The sequence below is a fragment of the Protopterus annectens genome, chromosome 8.part1 (assembly GCF_019279795.1).
Source record: "Protopterus annectens isolate FY-2018-M chromosome 8.part1, PAN1.0, whole genome shotgun sequence".
Lineage (NCBI taxonomy): Eukaryota > Metazoa > Chordata > Ceratodontiformes > Protopteridae > Protopterus > Protopterus annectens.
In genome coordinates this window covers 71,515,744-71,536,451 of record NC_056742.1, presented here as the reverse complement: position 1 = coordinate 71,536,451, position 20,708 = coordinate 71,515,744, and positions in this window count along the sequence as shown.

Below are 20,708 nucleotides of genomic sequence, written 5' to 3'. Positions count from 1 at the left end.
GTTTGGAGTGCACATTGTTTATTGATGATACTGATTGCAGGTTTATTGATCTTCTTTGCTTTTTCACTTTCTGTGAACAACTTAAGTACTTGTGGTACATAGTTTGATTATGACAGGGTTCCAATATATTATATGTGCCTGTTTTCATATAACTTTGTGCACAAGGCAAGATTGGTGAATAGTGACAGGTTCATGGGGTAAAACATGCAACTGCCAGATATGTGTGGGCCACTGCTGTACTCAGACATGGCCTAAGTGTGTGAGCATGCCCAGTATGACCTTTCAGTATGTTGTTGCCTGACATTTGCTTCATTTATTTAAGTGTGTGAGCATGCCCAGTATGACCTTTCAGTATGTTGCTGTCTGAAATCCACTACATTTGTTGAAGTGTGTGAGCACACCCGGTATAGACATTTATACTATATGTGTGTGGAAAATCAAGTTGTATTTTTACTGTAGGGCTCACCTTTGTGTCATAAATCAACAAGGATCATGCTGTGCCTGCAGGGCTTCCATGAGACACTTTGCATAGACTTATCAACATTTCTACATACAGGGGGGACAGCTGTTCTTTGTACATTTCTACCCAGGGGCACACCTGATTGTTACTGTGGGTGTACATAGAATGAGGGGTTCACCTGACACTTATACACATTTGCTAGGCCTGTACTGCTATGTAAGGTACACCATTTCAGTCTGTACTGTTGCCTATCGTACTGGCTTGAGGCATACTACTGTACTACAGATCTTAACGTCCAATGTCACGTATATTAGATTGCGACTTCATAGCCTGCCCAACCCACATCACACTGCCTGGCCTGCTGTTCTCTGTCTGCATAGGCCTGTGGGGGAGGTTACCCATATGCCTCTTTAGGGGCATGATACAGCATTTCTTTGTGTTTACATTAGTGTAAAATTGTCCTGCTATGTCTGTGCCAGTGAAATGCTGTCATGGCTTAGTGGTTCAGTACTGTGACTATAGTGCACAGTATCCTGGGTTCGAGCCCTATCACTGCTTTTTATTTTCATGCTGGGCAGACCAGACTGCTTAAGGAACAGTAAAGCAAATATGAGCATGTTTACCTGACTTTGCTCAACTTTGCCCGACCTTGCCCAACATTGCTCAACGTTGCCCGACGATGCGCTAATTAGCGCGGGCAATTTTGTTTACATATACTAAATAGTGGTAAAAGCTGCTTAGAACTGCTTTATTTTGCTTAAAACATGGCAATCATGCCTCAGGTGGTGCTGCAGGGCTGCCTATGTCGGATGCAGATAGTACACTCCCTATACATGTTTGAAAACAGGTAGTGTCAAGTTAGGCATCCCTTTTATTTTATGTGCGATTCAGAGAGAGGTATCATTTCCAGGGTTCCTACTGAGCCAGTGTATGTGCTATGCGTATGTGCATACTGGGCACGCCTCCTTCTGCCTACTGGGGCAGGCTCAGGTGTTCCTCCTTCAAGTCACACTCTGTCTGTGATGGCCTTGGCAATGGTGGGGGGCTGTTTGGCCCTGCCCCATGCTGTTCCTGCTGCAGCTGTTTTTGCAGGATCATATTGTGTAGCATGGCACATACCATGACAATTTGGGTACATGTAGTTGGTGAGTACTGCAAGGCTTCACTAGATGTGTCCAGGCACCGGAACCATGACTTGAGCATCCCAAACACACGCTCAATTACATTTTGTGCTTGCGCGTGTGCCTCATTATGGAGTTCTTGTTCAGGTGTGTGTGCATTTCTGATGGGTGTCATCAGCCATGGCTCCAGTGCGTATCCAGCATCCCCCACTAGGTGACCGTCAGGGATGTCCCCATTGGCAAATCTCTGGTACAGCTGCATCAGATGCCAGATATGGGAATCGTGGTCGCTTCCAGGGCAGCCAGCACACACATTCAGTATTATGCCCTGGGCATCGCACACGACCTGGCAGTTGATGGAGGGGAAGCCCTTCCGGTTGATGTAGGCCCTACCCCACTCACCGGGTGGTGCTTTGATGTGTATGTGCGTGCAGCCTATTGCACCCACTACCTCAGGTATTCCGCTATTTGCTGGAAAAGATGCATATTGCTGGCCAATGCCTCACGGGAATTGGGGAAATATACATGATCACCAACATGTGCTGACATGGCATTCAGGAACTGGTGCAGTACCCTGGATGCTGATGCCTGTGAAATCCCCATCATATCACCAGTTGGTCTCTGGAAGGTACCTGTTGCTGGTATTCTTAGGCCAACACATACCTTGGTTTCCACTGGGATGGGTTCCCCTCTGTTGGTTCTGTGTGTGAGGCATGGCCTGCACAGCTCAGCAATTTGCTGCAGGAGGTCTCTGTCCACTCTATAGTGCTCCACTATCTCCAGCTCATGTAGCCCCTGGTAGGTTACCCTGGGTCTGTACACTCTTCTCCGTCTCCTCACTGTGGGTTGCTCAGCAGCATTCGCAATGGCACCACCCTCAGCATCTTGCACATGTTGGCTTATGATAGCAATGGCAGCCCCTAACATTTTTTTGTCTGAGTTAAGCTTTTTAAGTTTTCACTCTTTGTATACTGCAGTGTTCTTGAGAAAAACATGGGGGAATGTTGTTTGCAGAGTGTTAAGTGCTGGGCTGGGCTGGGCTAGTGTACTGTCTGTGTAATTGACTTATTCTGATTTATTTCACCTGGCAGCTCTGCTAGTTCTCCTTGGTTAACTTCCTACTACTTCTTTTCCTTCCTTTTCCCTTTCTGTTTCCACAAGAGGCAGCACCGCGCAAATAAGCACACACGATCGCACGCAGGCACACAGGCTTACAGGCACACACAAGCACGCACACGGTGTTAGAATGTTTGCAAGAAATTTCAGATATATCCACGGTGTACACCTTTGGTTTCTGGGTTTCAGCTAGGACAACTGTAGACACGCCTCTTGCAATCCTGAGCAACTCATGGCAAACACAAGCCACTCTGCTCCAATAAGCTTACAGACTTTCAGACATACCCCCTCATGATGTCACCTATATTTTACTCTACTACTCCCCTACTCCTACACTTACACTCTAGGGACATGGCTCACATGCCAGGGAAAATTGGGATTCACTATCCTTGTCCTCATTTGCATAGGATTGCCTACTAATGCTTGGTTACATCTCTCAAACCGAGCTTCCCCCCTTAGCAACCACTACTCAGTAGCCATGTTGTCTTCAGCCTGCCATTCACCTGCATGGCAGAATAAGCTTTTTATTAAAAATGCCTGTTTTTGGCTATTTTTTAATTATTTTCTGGTTTTTAAAGCGCCGCACGTTTGCGCGGCACTGCACTATGCTTAAACATCGGAGATCAGGGAAAAAAATAAAAATTAATTTTTATTAATTTTCAACCTATAAAACTGCCAATGGCCTTATATTTGGCCATTGGCATGCTTCCTCAACTGGATGCATCCTTTATTTGGAGCTGTCATAGCTCCGTTTAGCTATTTGCAGAATGGTACTCTGTTACCAATAGAGTACATTTCTGCAAATAACACTGCTCTTCCACGGAGAAGTTAGTGGTTCCTAGATCACAAATGTACCTCATTTGCATACATTTCAGCAGCAAATGAGGTAATTTGCATACCATAACACTGTCCATGCAAGAGTAGTTTTAGGGGCTCTTATGCACGCTCCTGCCGGCTATTGTTGAATCTCTCGGCAGGCATATTGCCTGTCTGACATCTTACACTACTCTTAGACTCCGTGCAAGCCTTTGTGAATCCGACCCATACTTTTCAAGCCGTTTCCTGTTACTTCTGTTATTCCTCTTCCAGCTCTACCAGGATGAAAGAGTAACCTGGATTTACAGTTCTCATATATTTAGGCTTTACTGCTGATGAATATGTTTGCAGATACATCTCCCTTAAATTTGCCTTTGCTGCTTCTGGGTTTGAGATGGTGTCATTCTCTGATGAGTAAATATTAAACACAAGTGGAAGAAGTAGTTTGTATTTTAATGTTCATTCTAATGTTCTCATTAAACTGCAACCTCTGTTGAAAGCTATATCACAGAAGTATGATCTACATGTAACGTTTGACCTACCAATGTAAGTTTCCTTCCTTGTCCCCATAACTGTCATTATGTACAAAATGTACCAAAATTACCCTTGGTTTACTACTTTGGCCTGTTTAATACAGCTAATGGTAACCCAGTCACCTCCTCAGTCCCCAGTGATAATTTTATAAAGTCTATCTTTAGCACCATCTTTGCCTTCTAGTACTTCAGTCCGTTTCAAATTCTTCTTTTCAATTCAGCTTTATCCCCCATTATGACTGTTTGCTGCACATATTCCACTTAACTGTCCACATTATTTTGCTCTTCAACTGACTATTACTGAGTAGACAACATGGCAAGATGTTGACTGTGAGAAGAGTTTGCATTATTATATCCAAACAGTTCATGTTTCCTGATCATCGAAACACTAGGACCTTTACTAACTCATTCATCTCTGCTCATGTCAAATTTTGAACTAGTTCAAAAAATATGTCATTAATTCCACTCTGGATATGGAGCAAACAAGGAAGGCATGAAGTTTCATCAAAAACTACTTATCTGGAGCATACTTATTTGATGGTCTGACTGCACAAAGTCATTTGTACCTAAAATGACCTTGTGAAGGGCAAGATTGTAGCCCAGTTGTAGTTGATCAAGCATTTAATGAACACCACAGCTCTGTCCTCCATTGAGGAACAAATCTACCAGATCTGAAATGCATGATCAGTAGTTTTGCTTGCCCACCACTGGAGAGCACTGCTCAGCAGGGATGAGGTTTGCGTCTTACAAAATATCTCTTGCTATTGGTTATCTCCCCTGCCTTAAAGATTTTGGAATTTCAGGCTATTTGTAGGCAGCCTTATGTCTTTCAAATGCATTAGGTGCTCCTGAAGACTAGTCCACATTCTCCCTAAAAGTGGGTTCTGAAATATCCATACATTTCCCTGTTTTATTTGACAAGGTAGAAACTTGTATAAAATAGCTATGCACATGCTGAAGGTAGCGTATCAATTCAGGCTTTACCTGTTGTTTGGTCAGTGAATTCAAGAAGGCTGCACAGTTCATTTCCTTTGCTGTATGGCAGTATGGACACTCAATTGCATCTTCTGCTATCAGTTAGCTAACCATCCATTGCAAAACCGATGCAGTTAAAACACCACTCTGCTTCAGATGTGGTTGCCCCCAGTGCTTGCTTCTAGAACTTTTCCACTGCATACATCTTGTACTGTTGCCAGTTTGTCTGTGTTATACAACTTCAAGCATTACTGACTCCAATACGTCTCTAGGAGTTTAACTTTATTTGCTATGACTGTACTTCTAGACTCATCTTTCTGAGTGTGGTTCTTGGGATGTCCCCTGGCTCCTTCCACCATTTTGCTTTACTGTTTGGGATTCATCTGAAACCATAGAATCCACTGAATAGGGTCTCAGATATTATATATAACAGATATATTCTTACTATATTAATTGATCTATGAGGAGACCCTCCTCAATTGGTTACAAATAGTCACTCAGTATGTCCTCTTCATATGAGCAGCCCCTCTATCAAGCATTAAATATTGGAGTTCCCTGTTAATGATGTCAGTGTGCCCTCATAAATTATTTATTAGTGACATGTTTATCAAATGTTCATTACTGTCTCATGATGTCTAGAAACTGTGCATGTTAGTAGTTTGGACCATTGTGGTGGGGCTCAGGGATTAGCCTTCTATAGTTGACATGTGAGGTTGCTATATCTTCTGGCATTGAGCATGCTTGTCACTGAGTTTAGGATATTCCAAGGGAACAATTAAATTGCCTTTGTTGGAGACAAGGAACCACATGTGGAACCATTATCTGATAGCCAAGGAATCTGTTATATATGCCCATCTCTTTCTGTACTTCCTTCTGAGCTCTCTCCCACTCTTCTTCCATCCAGGATGGGTGCATAATATAATCACTATCACTTATATGTGCTACAGTACACTAGGATTTTCTGCCTGACCTCAGGACATATTTTAGGAGGTAGCAAAAGTATTGAATCTGGGCAATATAAGCCATCTAGGAAATTTACTAAGGTTAAGGAGACTCCTCAGAATGAGATTCCTATGGGTAACACTTAGTCTGTCTTACATATAGAGGGGGAGGACATTTGATAGCACTGGAGAAGAAATTTCTATAATGGGAAGGGTGAGAATGGGGAAGAAAAAATGGAAACGGAAGAAGAGGAACAGTAGAAATAGGATTGTGTTAAAAAAAATGAATATCCCCTCTTTCAGTGTAAATGACTTTAAAGATCATGTGCAATAGGTTGCACTTACCCTAAGAAAGTATGTAATGGTTTTCAGGCCAATAGAGTCAGAATTCATCTATTATGTGCTGAAAACCACACAAAAAAAGTATTTCCATCATAAAGAATTAATTTTTAAAAACTGGTGCCATTTACCATGATGTCGTTGAATGCTGTGTTGACCCACATCATCACACCTAGCATAGTGATGACGTGAGGTCAGGATTTCCTGTGGATCTTGCAGGAAATAAACCCAGTTTATCTTATGTTTTAGTAGGTCTTTTACAGAAACCCCAAAACAATGGCTGAAAATAAAAAAAAAAAATAAATAAAATGACAAAGTTGCAGAACAGCTGCGCAGAAATGCCTAAACTTGAATTCATTAAGCCCTGTCCACGTAGCTGTTTTAGTTAAACTTGCTGTCACAGTCATTAGCTATGAGCCACACAAAATGCAGAGGAGAAAAAAACAAAATAAAAAAAAAAAATCAAAGAAGGACATACCCATTTCCGTTATTAAGCATGCATGTACTTTGTAAAGGGGAAAGTGTATGTCAATGTAAAGTGATATCACCTAAAAATAAAAACTTAATATTTACTCTCATGGGTGGAAGCTGAGATAGGAAAGCATCCACCTCGTACTGCATGTCATAATGGACAATCCGCCAGACCCTCAACTCCACAAAATGACATCATTGTCCATGACATTGCAGTATGCTAGTAGCTCTTTTTCACATAAAATTATTTTGTGTGAAAACAGACTTATGCCAGCCATTTCTCACTCTAATGCACATGTTCTTTAAGAATGATAGCCATTTTATGTAAAGTGTTATGACATAGATTTGATTTGTCTACAAGATGTGCACCATATCAGTGTATTGTAAGGATACTATATTGAGATAGGGTGGGGGGAGTGAGATACTCTAGTTATTTGGCTTCAGGAATGTTTGGATGTGACATTTCTGACAAGCAGAAATAAGATCAAGAGTATGCATATTTAGGTCACTGAATCTCAGTTTGGTAATGACTTTTGCATTGATAAGAATCATATGAGGGTATGTAATTTGTATGATTATGGTTAAGAGAAAGAAAGAAGGGGGTTATTCCAAAGGGGCATACCCAACTATCCCTAAATGATGTATTGGGTATGTAATTTCAACTATCATTTGAACACTACTCATAGAAAAAAGGAACTTAAAAATGTCAAGATCCCGAGAGATATATTGACTTTGGTTGTGTGGAAGGAGGTACCGTCTGAGGTGCACACTTAGAGGTTCTGTTATGACTGAAATTGATTATATTTTTGAAAATCCATTTTGAACTTTACACAGTGAAGGTATTAGACTGTAGTATATTGAATCACTGAACACTACTTTTATTAAGTGGAATGTGGAAAGTGAGTTACAGGAGGAGAAAGGGAAATAGATTAAATATTAATTGTGAGATGCCTAACTTTATAGACACTAAGGAGACCATGTAGTTGCCTTGGAATGACCACTTGAATATGAATGTTTTTACATAACCTGGTATCGGGGTTGGGTAACCTTGAAAGACAATAATTATTTTGAATATAGAGTACAGAGGAAATTATGTAGAAAGAAAACTGGAAGTGAATGCAGACATATTCTAGGAGCCTTATATACAGTATTGGGGACATTCCTACTCTTATTTTTCTGAAATGAAAATAAATTTAGAAGAGGCATCTTGCAAGGATGAAGGAGTGGTTAATGAATCAGATGCCTGCCACTAGAAGCAAACAATCAGATGTTTTACCTTTGGCTTGTAAAAGAGAAAGGGGAGGTGTTGAGTCAGATAAAATGGAGAGAGAAATGCTTTTAAGTCCAGAAGAAAATATAAAAGTAGTGGAGGGTAACTTGACTGAGTTGAATGCTGGTGAAAAATGTTAAACTGCTGTGGACTGAGAGGTATTATGTTTGGGAAAGGATAATAGAGGTAACCTAAACAAAACAAGAAAGCATTCCAGAGGCTAGAAAAGCCTTAGGAAATGTCAGTCTGGATTAGTCCGCAGGTGCAGATGGTTTTCATTTGACATTTCACTCTTTTGGAAACTTGTCAGCTAGAGCCACTGGTTTGTGTATCTAGTGAATAGTTCCTGGAAAGTGCCTTACCCATTTTAGAGGAGGAACTCTTGAGATGTATTTTTGAAAGACAGGAAAATATAATATTGTGCAACTGGTAATGCTGAACAATTAAATCATTGGTAAAATTACAGATTTAGTTGAAATGCTTCTAGTAAAGATGACTTGGCTTGAATTATGCAGTTTAAACAAATAGTATGTTACTTATATTGGTTGAGAGACCTTATCTGTACTCTTGGACAAGGATCCACAGTGAGACAGATCAGTCCTGATATCTACAAGGTATTTGACCATGTCTCTTATAGTGCTGTGTAGATCAATGTATGGGGAATCCAAATGGGAAGAGTTCTTTATTTCTTACATGTATGTTTTATTGTTTGGATTAGGCTGGACTCTAAAGCCGAAGATTTATGTGTACAGTATCCAGTTCAGTTTGACCTTTTGACAACACATTATATAAGAACTTTCTTACTATGGCTGATAAGATAGGATGGTTTTAGAAGGAAGTATTAGGATACTCTGCACCGACTTATGTAGATGACTTGATTTTTGAAGTAAGAAGTTATACCTTTGCAGGCAGTTATGCACATTGCAGCTGTTGTTTGGAAAAGGTGAAACTCCCCTAAATACAGATAAATCTTCAGGTTTTGAAAATATATATATATATGTATATATATATATATATATATATATATATATATATATATATGTGTATTTATATATATATATATATATATATATATATATATATATATATATATTAAAAATGTATATAATATATTATATATATAATGTGTGTATAAGAGTTTTAGGGATGGCATTTGGGAAGAGAGAGAGAGAGGTTGTCGAGGACAGATGGCTACACCAGCTGAACAATTTGGAAACAGTTGTAATATCATTCAGAAAGTTTACTTGATAAAAAGTGTTCGACTAAGAGATATTAGCTAATTTGGTGAAGTATAGCACTACCTGAGAAGTTAGAAATTGCAAAGATTGGTTATATCCACCGAGGGAGTTTGAGGGAAGCTATTTTAACACCACTAAAAAGGGATATTATATAATAGTTTCATAGGTAAGTATTGTGCTAGTTGCCCTTGTGGGCCATTTTAAGCATAGCCAGTTTTGCCTTTTGTGCATGAAATAACCTATACCATTTGTTTATTAATTGGCTTTACTGATCCCATGTTTGATAATTATGCATTACCCCTAATAAGAATAACTGGGATCATACCATAGATAATTTCAGGGGACTCCTGTATGGGATAAAACAATTAGGAGCTGCGTCTGTCCATTAGTAGTGCAGAGGGCAGTCCTGGGGTAAATTTTCAGTTTCTCATCCATAGATCTAAGCTACGCTTGAAAATGGACAAGGATAAACTTTGTTTTATGTGGATGGGGAGTCTGTTCCACAGCAGTGGTATCCTCTGTGAAACTTACCTGCCCCTCAAATCATTCTGTTGATGTTGCAGAAGAGGTCTAGATCCCTAGAACACGTATTTCTGATGCCACTTGACTTGTTCATGTGCAATAAATCCATCAGTAATGGATCAGAGGATACATTGTGTGCCAGACACAGGTCACCACTTAGCAATCTGTAGGATACCAAGTATCATGGCAGAGCTTTGAGTTGGTCCATGTAGGACATGTTGTTTAGGCTTTTATCCTTTCTGTATGATATATATCTCTCTGGATATTCCAGTTGTATGTGTCTGGACAGATACATGCCAAATGGGGCATTATATTCAATGACTGGCATAATGAGGGGTCAGTGGCATCCCTAGATCTAAACACAATCCCTTTGTTTATAAGCTGTACAATATAGAAGGACATTCTTATGACAGTAGACATGCATTCGTCAAAAGTTAGGTCACTGTCCACTTAAGTTCTGAAATCCTGAACAACTGGAGCAACTCTTAGGGGCAGAGGTCAATGCAGCTATATAATATATATATATATATATATATATATATATATATATATATATATATATATATATATATATATACACACACACACACATGTTTATGTATAGTTGATATAGCATACTTAAGCTGTCCAAAATGATCAAAATGATGCAGTTAATGCTGTAAAGTGACTGCATAGTAGGTATTTGTTGAATACAGGCTATGTTAACTTGAATCATGAAATAAAGGAAAAGGAAAGCTGTTTGGGAGTGAGAATGGTTTACATATTACAAAAAATGGTGTGTTAGAGAGCAGTGTGGATGGAAAACTTGAAGGGGATGAGAGTATTTAATGAGAAGATTACTAAAATATGCTATGAATCTCAGAGGTGGAAATATTACCTATGGCACGTTGGAAAAGTATTTTATGGAGGCTTAAGTGCGTTGAGTTCAGCTCTTCACATATAGACTTTGAATGAAAAATTGACTGTGAATCTTCAGCTGAAATATGATGCATATAGAGACAGGCGATGTCTGCCTCCCAGCTCTGAATTAGAGAATGCTTTACTCTGCGTTTTTCTTGATTTAGGAAGGAGTGAGAAGTTTCTGGAAACTCCCCTCTTCTAAAATTAGTCATACGAGTTGGAAAACTGTGGCTATAGTCATGCCAAGTGTGGCTTTTTCACTCTACCCATAGCTTGATAAGAAAAATGCTTAGATAAAATGAAGCTGCGTAGTCATTTGGAATGGGTGCTGTGAAAAAAAATTCTGTATGAAAAAAATTGGATATGAAAAAAATGTATTGCAAAGACGTGAAAATAGTTGCATTTCAATTTGTGAGATATCTTAAAGAGGAAGTGTTTTGATTTACTTTTTTTTGTTTTTTCTCTAACACTGATGATAAAAGTATGATGATCTGTCATTTTACTTTTTTTTTCTTTTCTTGGGATGTTTTATTTTAATTTTCTAAAATTTATAATTTCCTTTGTACTGTTGTTCTGGTCAGGTTACTAAATTCTGTGGTTAATACAGTATTAGAGATGACACAAGAGACCAAGGCTCAAACTTCAGCAATTTTATTGTTAGCTTTTAACAATTAAGGTTTGTAACAAAAAAAGCAATTGACTAGTCAATTGCTTTAAAAACCTATCACATTAATATGCAAAACCTAACCTATGACCTATTACATTAACAATTATAAAAACTGTTAAATCATGTACTTATGCAAAACCTAACCTATGACCTATCACATTAACAATTATAAAATCTGTTAAATCATGTACTTACAAGCATATGCAAAAAGAGAATCATCTTTGCCACTGATAGGGGGACTCCAAACCTATTCAGTACAGCTATCTGTTCAGTCAAGACAGGGCCGACACTGGCAGGCAATGCTGTATGCTCAGTTCAGGCTCTTGCTTCAATCAGATCCGGATACAAGCATATGCAAAAAGAGAATCATCTTTGCCACTGATAGGGGACTCCAAACCTATTCAGTACAGCTATCTGTTCAGTCAAGACAGGGCCGACACTGGCAGGCAATGCTGTATGCTCAGTTCAGGCTCTTGCTTCAATCAAATCCGGATGATGATGAGTTCCAGTCTATTACCAACCTCTGAGCCTTTTATAGGTTTGAGCATGGCATAGGGTCAATAGGTTCAATTGATTACACCTAGGCCATTAGGTAATCATTCAGCTGATGATATTTAGATCACCATTTATTCATGAGCTAATGAACTGTTTTTAAAACATTACAAATCATTTCCTGAGTTGTCAACAAGCCCCGTAATGTCTAGTTTTATACATTACTTCCTCGTTTCAGAAAGCCGTTTGCCCACACACCTGTGGTATAGTTCCTCTTTGAAATCCCCCTCTGTCTGGTAAACAACTTTTAAACTGGCAAACAACTCCAAAGGTTAACTAAAGTTCAGTTTTACCAGCATCAGTATGCAAGGCTTGCCTTTAAAGCATAATTCTTTTAGGTTTCATGTATGTATATAACATCAAGCAGCATATCATGTATTTATTCAATTAACAGCATATCAATCTAACATTAAGCACACCTACAAACACACAGCAGTTCAATGGCTTAGGGCATCAAAATCAGGTAAACTGTGTGGATCCGTCACAGGCCACCCCTTGCACTAAGCAATGATCGCTGTGTGCTTCTAATAATGTGCAAAATTGACAGCATTTTATTGTATTTTTATGACCTTACAATAAATGCAGTAGGAAATTAAGCAGAACAACACTGAAACTATTGTGGTCAGCAATAAAGGGTGTAAAAGCAAGTTAAACCAGGCAGAAGCATTTGGTGACCACATAAAAATATCATACCAATGTGAAACAGACATGTCTTGAATTTCGTTTGCAATTTGAAGAATGGTACCTTTGTCTTTAATCATTTTAATTACAGTTTGATGCGCATCATGTAAAGTCTTATTCAGCAGGAGCAGTACAGCTTGCCCTTCCTGCTTAATTTGTTTAAAGTCCGGTGGACTAGAGATGGCCATCTAAAAGTGTGCAATGGTTCTATGCTAGCATTTAATGTGATGTCCATCCATCTAGTCAATCTGATCAATTCCCCAGTACAAAAATCAATGATTGCATGTACATTACTTTTACAATGTGCTCCACTGTCTGTGATTGTTCCACTCCAAGCCAGCTTACAGGAGGATACTACACAAGCTGTGGTATCACTGAGTTGATAAATGTCTGTCCCATTTACTATATATCTATGCCAAGCACATTTTTCAGTCCCATTATGTAAACATGGATGAGGCTTTCTTTTAATTAGCATGCACACCCACCCCTGGGGCCAGGTCTCACATCCTGCTAAATCAATGGGCATATCATTATAATCAATGAGATTAGATTCTATCTGAGGCACCCACCAATTACTTCCGAATTGCAAAGGCAATGCTACAAATGGACAAACTTGTTTTGTTCCCTTTTTACTAGCAAGATAATCAAAGATCAATATGCAAGAGTCATTTTCACATGTGAAATCTAATGGTTTTAACATGCTGAACAATTCTAGCACTACTTACAGTTTTACATCCTCTTGTATATCTTACTATATGTCCTAAACCATCAAATACAGTTGAACTGTTGTCCATAGCATATATCTCCAAATTTGGAGATCTGGTTTCTGCAGTGCTGTTTTCCCTTTGAAATTCGGCTATGCAGGAAGAATCTAATGGAGACTCAGCCAGAGAAAATCCTGATTCATTCAGTCTCTGATATAAGCCCCCAGCAGGATTGGCAGTGCATTTCTCTGGATGTCTGTCACAGTTTAATCTACAAACAGTTCTGATGTATTCTGTGCTGGTCAAATTCCATGTCAAGGTGGGTTTGGTAGTCACTGCAAACAACGCTCTTCCCAGCTTCCAGTAGAAGTCATCAGAGTATTGTCTCGTAACCACCCCTGGATTGGGTAGTCTACTTTCACTGTCACCGTCTGTTGTTTGGTCAGCCCCTCTACATGAATCAAGGCAGTATATACAGCCAGTACATGCTGTTCAAGAGGGCTGTATCTAGTCTGTGCTCCGGTCAGGGATTTAGACCAAAATCCCAGTGGTCTTTTCTTTCCCACATCATTCTTTTGCCACAATCCCCAGGACATGACATTATTAGCAACAGTCACTTCCAAAATAAAAGGTTGCTGTGGGTCTATTGGACCCAGTCCCACACTTTGTTGCAAGGCTTTTTTCGCTTCCTCGAAGGCCATCTGCTGTTTAGGACCCCACTGAAAGTCACATTTCTTTTTAGTCACATAGTGAATAGGTCGTAAAACTTGCCCAAGGTGTGGTACAAAGGCTCTCCAAAAGCCCAATGCTCCCAAAAAGGCTTGTGCCTGCTGTTTTGTTTTTGGGACTGCAATCTTTTGAATGCTTTCTAAGGCCGATGCAGGTATTTCTCTTTTTGCTCCATTCCATATCATACCCAGGAATTTCACTGATGTTCCCTGCTGTGTTTTATCCTCATTTATTGCCCACCCTCGGCTCTGAAGGTGTTCAATCACTGTTTTCAATGCAATGTCCACATCCGGCTTTTCTCCTGTAATCAGGATGTCATCAATGTAATGGAATACAGTCACTTTATTTAACTGCAACTTAGCCAGATCTCTGGCCACCAGCCCATGGCAAAGGGTTGGGCTGTGTAGATATCCTTGTGGAAGTACCTGGAAGGTATATTGCCTCCCCTCCCAGGTAAATGCAAATTGAGCCCTACTCTCTTCTGCTATAGGTATGGAAAAGAAAGCATTTGCTAAGTCCAAAACTGCATGGTACGGCCCAGCAGAAGAAGAAAGTCTCTCTACAATGGTAACAATGTCCGGCACTGCTGCAGTTAAAGGTGGAGCCACCTTATTCAAGCCCCGATAATCTACCGTCATACGCCAGGAACCATCAGGTTTTTTGACAGGCCACACCGGGCTATTGAATGGGCTCACAGTTGGTTCGAGTATGCCAACATGAAGTAATTCCTGGATTGTTTCAGTAATTTCTGAATGGCCCCCTGGAACACGATATTGTTTGATGTTGGTCACCACTTTTGGTGTGGGAATATGCAAAGGTTCCCACTTGGCATCACCTCGAACAACAGCCTTGACTGCATTGACTGAACAGTGCCGTACTCCAAATCTAAATGGCCCTACTGTAGTTTCTAAGGTCCTACCCTTTAGAACATCTATTCCTAAAATGTGTTCTGGTACAGGAGCTATCACGGCTACAATGGCACTAGGAATACCATCCCCAAAGGCTATTCTTACTTTGGTTTTGACACCTATCGTCTTTGCCCCCCCATATCCATCAATCTCCACAGACTGTCCACGAAATTTACGGGTGTTGCTCCCGAAAATAGTTATTTCTTTTCCAGTATCTACTAAAGCCATTACGTGTTGTGGTCCTCCTCCAAAAATGGTAAGAGGCACGTAGGGGCGTCGGTCCCCAGGTGTAATGGCTCTAACTGTGCCTCTAGCTACTGGGGACCCGCCTTCTAGTCAATTTGCTTCCATTTTTTCCATTGGGGTTTTCCACCCCTTCTCTCCCCAATCTCTTTCATCAGTAAACTCTCCCCTCTGCCATTGTGCTAGCTCCTCATCAGTGGGGATGTCAGGATACAACTGATTCCACCCTTTCTTCCCTTCAGTGGTACTTCTGTTTGGGCTTTTTGCAGGGGTTTGTTTTCCTGAAAGATCTGATTCTCTTTCTTTCTGCTTCAGCTGGGGGTGAAATACTAAACAAGCACACTGGTGCATCTCTTCATCACTCAGTGACACCGCCTCTCCCCCTGTATCCCAGACCCAAAGAAACCAAGCCAAGAGGGACTCCTGTATTGCTTCAAAGAACAGCCATCCAGCTGCTCCCACTCCCTCTTTCACCTTCTTTCCCTTATCCTCCAATTTTAAACCTGATAAGGCCTTTGCCAGCTCCTCAGGGTCTACTGGGTTTACTGGTGAGGACTTAGGGGAAGGTGGAGGTGAAACCTGACTCAATGCCTTAGCAAGGGGGTCCCATTTTCCAAACAATGCTGGAAATTCAACATTTGCCCCTCCCTTACTTTTGGCATCTACAGATTGTTTCTTATTTAACCCTACACCTAGGTGCTTAAATGGAAAAAACATTGGCTGGTGTGACATATCTACTGCAAACCACAGACCTTGCCGACTACGCCAGCTGTTCTGGTCAGGTTACTAAATTCTGTGGTTAATACAGTATTAGAGATGACACAAGAGACCAAGGCTCAAACTTCAGCAATTTTATTGTTAGCTTTTAACAATTAAGGTTTGTAACAAAAAAAGCAATTGACTAGTCAATTGCTTTAAAAACCTATCACATTAATATGCAAAACCTAACCTATGACCTATTACATTAATAATTATAAAAACTGTTAAATCATGTACTTATGCAAAACCTAACCTATGACCTATCACATTAACAATTATAAAAACTGTTAAATCATGTACTTACAAGCATATGCAAAAAGAGAATCATCTTTGCCACTGATAGGGGGACTCCAAACCTATTCAGTACAGCTATCTGTTCAGTCAAGACAGGGCCGACACTGGCAGGCAATGCTGTATGCTCAGTTCAGGCTCTTGCTTCAATCAGATCCGGATACAAGCATATGCAAAAAGAGAATCATCTTTGCCACTGATAGGGGGACTCCAAACCTATTCAGTACAGCTATCTGTTCAGTCAAGACAGGGCCGACACTGGCAGGCAATGCTGTATGCTCAGTTCAGGCTCTTGCTTCAATCAAATCCGGATGATGATGAGTTCCAGTCTATTACCAACCTCTGAGCCTTTTATAGGTTTGAGCATGGCATAGGGTCAATAGGTTCAATTGATTACACCTAGGCCATTAGGTAATCATTCAGCTGATGATATTTAGATCACCATTTATTCATGAGCTAATGAACTGTTTTTAAAACATTACAAATCATTTCCTGAGTTGTCAACAAGCCCCGTAATGTCTAGTTTTATACATTACTTCCTCGTTTCAGAAAGCCGTTTGCCCACACACCTGTGGTATAGTTCCTCTTTGAAATCCCCCTCTGTCTGGTAAACAACTTTTAAACTGGCAAACAACTCCAAAGGTTAACTAAAGTTCAGTTTTACCAGCATCAGTATGCAAGGCTTGCCTTTAAAGCATAATTCTTTTAGGTTTCATGTATGTATATAACATCAAGCAGCATATCATGTATTTATTCAATTAACAGCATATCAATCTAACATTAAGCACACCTACAAACACACAGCAGTTCAATGGCTTAGGGCATCAAAAATCAGGTAAACTGTGTGGATCCGTCACAACTGTGACATATTTTTAATTAAAAAAAATGATACTCATTTTTTCTATAAGTACAATGGAATTTTTTACTCCATTTGAGCCACCGTCAGTTGGGCAGATGAGACCTTATTTGCTGCATACGCTATAAAAAAAAAAGATAGAAAGAAAGGAAGAAGTTCACAACAAATAACAAGGAATAAAAAGAAATCGATTAATTACTGTAAAGGAAAGAGAATGCGTAATAAAAAGGACAGTGCTTTGTTATCTAACAGACAGATTACAGAAAATGATATTTTTCTATCAGAAAACCTTCAGCCTACAGAAAAAGGCATCATCTTTCGAATGGAGAAGTTAGAAAAAAGAGGCAAGGGGCAGGTGAAAAGGAAGAAATCAAAACTGAACGTGGAAGGATTGAAGAACATTACTGTAAGAAAAAAGAAGAGAAAGACAGATGTTGACTACATGGCTCAAGCTGTGGATTTACAGTGCCAGCTGGATGAGAATTTAATACACAATGAAACAGTGGAATTAATAAGACTAATAGTGATAAAGATCTAGCCTTCGTAACAATTGATAAAGCAGAAATGACTGTATTAGAAGCTGAAGATTCTTCAGAACTGGCCAGCAAAGATATTCTTGTAGTTGGAGATTCAATTATTAGAGGAACTGATACTTATATTTGCAGAGATGATAATGAACATCAAATAGTGTTATGCTTGCCAGAAAATAGAAGATGTGAGACAAGCCTTGGAATGCCTTAATGTAAGGAAGTATGGATCTGTTTTTATTCATGTTGGTACAAATTATGTCACCCGCAAGGATTCTCTGACTGTTAGTAGGGAACTGACAGCCGTCTTAGATAATATAGCTTGTACTGGTGTTAGGACATATTTTTCACAAATCACCTATAGAAAGGATAGTCGGGTCACTGTGGATGAAAAGATTTTTTGGGTAAATACCTACATGGAAAAAATGTCCTGTTTTAAAAAATGGAAATGTGTAGAGCATCCAAGCCTTCTTTTGGGCACATGTGTTCAGACAGGATGGTGTGCATTTGTCTAGATCAGGGAAGAGAATTTTTGCAGCAGATATTTTGCAATATTTAACAAACACTAGGCAGGATTTTTGCCATGTCGAAAATTTAACAGCTCACAGATAGCAACATTTGATGTATCAATGATGGTTGTTAATGCTAGGAGCATTAATAGTAAAGTTTTTTTTGGAAAATTTGCTACGTTCCCAGAATGATGTTATTGTTTGTAAAACATGGTTAAAGAACAATGACTGGAATCCAGTTCTGTCAGGGTATAAATGTTTTTACTGTAACAGACATTCTAGCAAAAAATCAGGTGGAGGTCTTATGATAGGGATTAAAAATAGCTACGAGACTTGAGATTATTACATGTTCAATGATAACACCAATACTATAGACTGTGTAACTGTGACAATAAAGACAACCCTGGAACATATAACAATTGTTGGAGTATTTAGACCACCAAAGTCAAGTGCAGGTGACCCACAGGAATTCATATATTTCTTGCATGAAACACAGGAGGGAAGAATAATATTAGCTGGAGACTTAAATTTACCAGAAACAGACTGGAATAATATTGATTTAACAATGTTAGTAAGGAAATTATTCACGGTGTATATTCAGGAACAACAATTGCTTCCGATTGTAAAAAAGGTACCAGAGGATGGAATATACTAGACATTATTTGTGTTCCCAAAGAAATTACTGTAACTTCAAGTCATGTTTTACCACCATTGATGTGCAGTGATCATGGGGTTATAAAGGCTAATTTGTTGCTAAATAATTCTGCCAAACTGAAATCTAAGCCAATGCACAGAAGGTTAATTACAGATTATATGGAAGCAAAACAATCACTATGTAAAACTAAATGGAGTGAAGTGCGGTGGAAAAAATGCAGATGGAATGTGGAAAGTTTTGAAAGAGAATTTGTTCGAGTGCAAAAAATAAAAAAAAATGTTTAACATCGGGATCTAGGCATACAGCATCAGGCAGATACATTTCCATAAGAACAAGATATCTGATTAAGGTAAGAGACAAAAAAATATAAGAACTACAACTTTGAAAACTGAAATAAACAAGCTGGACAAACAGATTAAGCATAGTGTGAGATAAAATCAAGACAAATTTGAAGAAAATGTATATAAAGATATTGAGCATAATAGGAAACCTTTTAATAAATATATAAGATGTGGAAGGAGTATAGACACACAAATTGATAAACTGTGTGCAGATTCTAAAATTTATTCTCAGACACAGATTACAGATTTATTTACAAAATCTTATGCAAAGCAGTTTGGCTTTACAAAAGGGGTGGTAAGTTGGCCTAGTGACATCCAGGTAACCCCCCCCCAGATACTGGAATCAAATTCGATTATATTGAAAAAAAAACTGCACAAACTAGATCCAAACAAAGTGCAGGGAGGAGACGGAATTAATAACAATGACCTGAGAACACTTCAGCAAGAAGTTACAGTACCATTATATCTGTTATTCACTAGGTCATATAAATATGGGGAGATTCTCCAAGATTGGAGACATGCACTTATTAAACTTGTTTTTAAGGGAAAGGAGAGTAGGACAAACCAAGAGTCATATAGACCCTTAAGTCTACTTTTATGTTGTGGAAAAATAATGGAGATGGTAATATTGGCTAAGTTATTTTCAGAACTGGATATGTTGGGACTTGAAACCATATATCAGCATGCATATGTTGAAAATAGGTTTATTACCATCTCTAATATGATGTTCTATAACAATATAATAACAGCTATGAAGGAAAAAGTGTGCTGTGATGTAATTTATATAGATTTAACTTCAGCATTTGACAGGGTCATACACAAAACACTGATCAATAAATTAGTACAACTGGGTACTGATGTACTCTTGATAAGATGGATAGCTGCATGGCTTACAAATAAGACATGGCAAGTATCATACAGCAACTGGACAGGTGAAGTCCTTTGTTACAGTCAGGGTGTCCCACAGGGTCCCTGTCCTAGGCCCTTATTTGTTTAGATTGTATCTTTCAGACCTAACTTTTTCATCTGAGGTGTTCTACAGTCTATATGCAGATGACCTGAAATTGGGTAAACTGATTAAATGTTTTACAGATAAGGCACGTCAGCAAAAAAACTTCATTAAATTGATCATTTGGGCACAGGAGAATAATATGCTGATAAATACATAAAAAATAAGCATATGAGATTTGGGAGACATAAATTGAAAGGTGAATATTTAATACAGCAGGCAGGGAGACTTATTTAAGGACTTGGGTATATGGGTAGATTCGGCTATGAGTTTTTCTAATCATATCAACCAATTGGTTAATGATAGTTATAGAACAATAGGTTGTATAAAAAGATTTATAAAGTCTAGGAAATAAAAAATAATGATGTCATTGTTTGTTAGTTACATTAGACCCAAACTTTTGTATGGAATAACAATATGGAAACCCTATAAGAAAACAAGCATGAGTAAACTGGAAAGAGTACAGTGGATATTTACCAAGGGTATCAATGGATGTGAAAATTTAAGTTATTATGAAAAACTAAAATATCTGAACTTGTACAGTGTATCTTACAGAGATCTAAGAGTAGATCGTA